Genomic DNA, 5,029 nt, shown 5'->3' with positions numbered 1-5,029 from the left:
GAACAAGTAAAACCACATGATCACTGCACCTTCAGCATAGCTAGATGACAGAGAACACTACCAAGTTACAATAATCTTTAAGTAGAAGAACAACACTGTGTTTAACAAATGAATTGAGTCTAAATAGCCCCAGAATTTAAAGGTCAATTGTAAAGGCAAAAATGCAGGAAAAATAGTCTTGATAGACCAGAACACTACCTATATAAAAGAAATTAGGCTCAACTAAAAAGCACAAAAGACTGAAGGATATACTTTTAGAAAGGCAATGCTTTCAGTAGAGATGAGAGTTAAATTAAGGCAGAGGAAACTTTTGGAGACTAGATAGAAAGGGAGGAATATCAAAAAAGGAAACGCAAAATCCTATAATATAATAAAAGAAAGTCCCTCTCCATTAAAAAAAACTACACAAATCTCTTCCCAAATGCTACTTCAGCAAAAAATCAATATCCATGAAAGAAACTAACAAAAGAGGTTGCAAATAAACTACTATTACTGAAGCTATGTCAAAGAAAAAAATGTGTCCACAAAGTGCATATGAAGACCTACTAAGGCAAAACTCTATAGTAACATTAAAAAAATAGTTCATTGGGGGTGGGGTTGTTGACTGATAATGGGCAGGAAGGAGCATTCTAGGTGACAAAGATGTTTTACATCTTGACAGGAGTGTGTCATACAATGTGTTCACTTATCATACAGATCTAGCTGCACATTTGATATCTGTTCACTTCACTGCATATAAATAATATCTCAACAATAAATATAAGAATGAAAATTAATTAAATTCCTAACTCTAAAAACTAGACACAAATCAACAAAATGAATAGAAGACAAAATAAAATCAAAAGAAATTATACACATAAGAAATTAGTAGAGAGTAGGTTAAAATACATAATTTTAAAAATCATGTTGGCTGTTAAAATGTATGAAGACAGAAGTTTTTTATTTATAAAATAAAAAATAAAATCTATAGGAAATAAAGCAAGAGACAATTATATGCTTGGAGATGAAAATGCAGTTATTGAAACTAAAAATAACAATATTTGGGTTAAATTCTTGACTGGCCATGGTTGAAGACATAGTTAGTGAACTAGAAATTATGACTGAGGAATCAATGAATTTAAAAAAAGTCCCAAGGATTAACTCAGAATGAGAGAGGGGGAAAAAAAAAGAATTAACAAAGTGAACACACTAAGAGGCAAGGAAGACAGATTTAGAATCTCTACTTTTAATCTAATTTGTGTTCCAAAGGAAGGGAATGAAGAGAGCTCTGAAAAGTGATACATTACTTGCAGAGATAGTTTATAATACTTTTATAAAATAGAAGAAAATCAGAAATACTAAGTGTAGAATAAAGTGATATAAACATATTTTTCTGAGTTTTTTGTTGGCTCACCTATTCTTTCTATTTCCCCTCTGAATTATTAAACATATTCATAATAAATATTTTAATATGTTTTTCTGCTGGTAGTTTTCATTGTATGAAGCATTTTCTTGCTTATTTAAATAATACACACACACACACACACAATTATTTAGGAGAGGAGTATACTGGACATCATATAGAAGAATAGTGGAGACTGGAAAATACTATTGTTTTCTCCTCAGGGTGTGGGAGCTCTAAGTGAAAGATAATTATTTAGGCTTTGCCAAGTGTGAAGTTGATCTGTGACTAAGCTGTAAGTTTAAAAAAGTTGACTTAAACTTTAAACAAGTTAACCTCTAGTTAGTCCAGTTCATATTCCCACCTTCCACACTGCCAGCTACTGAGAATTATTGCCATTATTTTTGCAATTTTTGAAAATTGACATAATTGATTAAAAAGACATAATAATACACAGAATAACTCAATAACCTTACTCTCATAATTTTAATTTGTGATTACAAATCTCCCAAAGAAATATCCTGTCCCAAATGACTTTGCACATTCTTCTGAACATTTAGAAAAGAAATAATACTAAACCTCAAGCTACTTGTTTAAGAAAATAGTGGAATAAGGAACACCTCCCTGCTTAATGTATGAAATCAACATCATTCTGCTCCAGAACCAGACAAGCATATTCAAAAAAATGAATATCATAGATATATGTATCTCATAGAAGTGGATGTAAAAACTCTTAACAAAATATTAGAAAACTGAATCCAGAAATATATGACATACATGATATACAAACACCAAGGAATAAATTTTACAATAACCAAGCTCAAAAAGATGATGCACACAAGCAGAATGATATTTTTTAAATTATAACAAAATCAGATTTACCCTAGAAATGCAAGTTTAGCTTAACACTTGAAAACAAACAATGTGTTCACTATCTTAACAGATTAAATGAGCAAAATCATCTAACAATGGTGATAGATACAAAAAAAGTAGTTGACAAACCAGTTCCCCTAATTCATGACAAAAAAAAAATCCATAAGTAAATCATAAGAAGATTCCTCAATTAAATTGGCATTTATGACAAACCAATGGCTAGCATCACATTTAATGTGAAAATATTGAAGATATTTCAAAAAAAATCAATGACAAGACAAGAAAAATTACTTTTATTAATTATATTCAATATTGTATTGGAGATCCTAAATAAATAGCAAAAAAACAATAGGCATAATTATCAAAAAAGATGAAATAAAATTGTCTTTTTTTTCCAGTTGTCATACATGTATATGGAAAACACCAAAGACATCTCCTTAAAAGCTGCTAAATCTGATGACTGAGTATGCCAAGTCAATGGACAAAAATTAGTTGGAATTCTATGTATTTTCTGCAAAAAATAGGAAAATGAAATCAAATCTCAATACCATAGCATCAAAATCATAAAATACCTAGAAATAAACTTTACAATATATATATAAGACCTCTTCATTGAAAATTGTAAAACGTTATTGAGAAAAACTAAAGAAAACATATAAACGAGAAACATATCATGTGTATGGTTTGGAAGACTCATTGTTTTAAGGTGTAGATTTGCTCAAGTGCTTTACAAATGCAACGAACTACAATAAAAGCATTTGCAGTCCTTTTGAAAAGCTGATTTTGGAATTTATATAAGATAGAAAGGGCCTACAACAACTAAAACAAGCTCAAAGAAGGACAAAATTGGGAAATTCAGGTGACATTCTATTATTTACTAAAGTTTTTGTGACAGTGTGGTACTGGCATAAGAACAAATACATGTCAGTTACACAAAATAGAATGTGTAGAAATAGGCTCCTAAATGTTCAGTAAAATAATTTTATATAGTCACTGATGGAATGCAATGAAGGAAAGAAAATCTGTTCAACAAATGGTGCTGATTGACTGGATGTCTTCTTGCAAAACCTGAGCCAGATGTCATCCCTCTTGCCATGTACACAGTGACTAGAGACTGTTTACATAAGGAAGCATAAGAGCATATCTTTGTGCCTGGGAAGTAGGGAAACATTTCTTAGGAAGAATACAAAAAAAAATGATAAACATTACTTAATCAAAATTTAAAATCTCTGTCCATCAAAATCATTATAAAGAAAAGGCATACTGCAGACTGAAAGAAAATACACACACACACACACACACACACACACACACAAACACACACACAGCACAAACGTCTGACAAAGGACTTGCATTGGAAACCTGGCTCCACCATAAAATGCATTAGCTTCTGTGTCTCACAGTCCTATCAATATAATTGTGTAGAGAGTCTGTAATATAAATAAGTACACTATCATCAGAAGAAGATAGGCAGGCTTTCAAAAGACTTGAAATAATGGTCATGACCTTGGTATATTCATCTTAGTTTAGAATCTACCCTGAGCCCGGCAAGTTTACAAATCTAATTTTGCCTGCCCACAGAGAGGATATCACTCTTTTGGGAATGAATTTTACAATAACCAAGCTCAAAAAGATGATGCACACAAGCAGAATGATATTTTTTAAATTATCACAAAATCAGGACACTTGAAGGTATTATGAGTCCACTGTTACAGTTGGGTTAAATAGGAGATCGATTTGTAACCTGGACTCCATTATATTAATTTAAAAAGAGAACTGTTTGTTATAGGAACTTGCATTATGCAATTTGCATGATTCATTCTTTAGCTGTAGAAAGGCTGTGATGCCAAATACATGTAGTTAATTAGTTTGGAAAATGGAACAAAGTGAAACAAAATCAGTTATTCTGGTTCTCTACTTACTTTTAATTAAAAATGTGAATGGCAGCTTAATACATGCATTTTTAAAAATTATACTAGATAAAATAACATGATAAAATATAAACTGTTCATTAAATATATATTTAAATTAACATGACTGTTTAGGCATATAATGGCATCTCTCTGGGCCTCAATTTATTTGTATTTATTTGTTTATTTTTTAATTATTGTAGAGGTGAGGTCTCGCCAAGTTGCCCAGGCTGGTCTAGAATCCGAGGGCTCAGGCAATCCTCTCACCTCGGCCTCCCAAAATGCTGGGATTTTAGGCATGAGCCACCGCACCCAGCCCTCTGGGCCTCAATTTAAAATAATAGTGAACTGTTCAAATAAACTTGATGATTACTTCCAGTCCTAAGACATCCTGATGGTAAGAATAGCTTATATTCATTGAGTGATATTCCTTTTTATTAAACATTTAGGATGCTTTTTATTTTCTTTTTTGATGATACAAAATATTGAGTCATCCTAATAACTACATTATTGTTCATATTTTTCCCTTAAAATCCATTCTCAGGAAAGTAGTTTCTGGGTCAAGAATAAGGATATTGTAGCTTTATAATAAAGTTTAAAGTCTGGAAGTCCTGCTTTGTTTTTTCCGCTGAGGATTGTTTTCGCTCTTCATGGTTTTTTATGTTTCCATATGAATTCCTATAATTATTTCCAAGTCTGAGAAGAATGCTGCTGGTAATTCAATGGGTAGTATGTTAAATCTGTAGATTACCTTGGATAGGATGGACATCTTAACAATGTTGATTCTTCCAATCCATGAACATGAAATTTTTATTTTTTTTTGAGTTGGAGTCTCACTCTGTCGCCCAGACTGGAGTGCAGTGGC

Source organism: Carlito syrichta, unplaced genomic scaffold, assembly GCF_000164805.1.
Source record: "Carlito syrichta isolate Samal-C Ts95f unplaced genomic scaffold, Tarsius_syrichta-2.0.1 Scaffold308144, whole genome shotgun sequence".
In the NCBI taxonomy this organism is placed as follows: Eukaryota; Metazoa; Chordata; class Mammalia; order Primates; family Tarsiidae; genus Carlito; species Carlito syrichta.
This window is presented reverse-complemented; position numbering follows the sequence as displayed.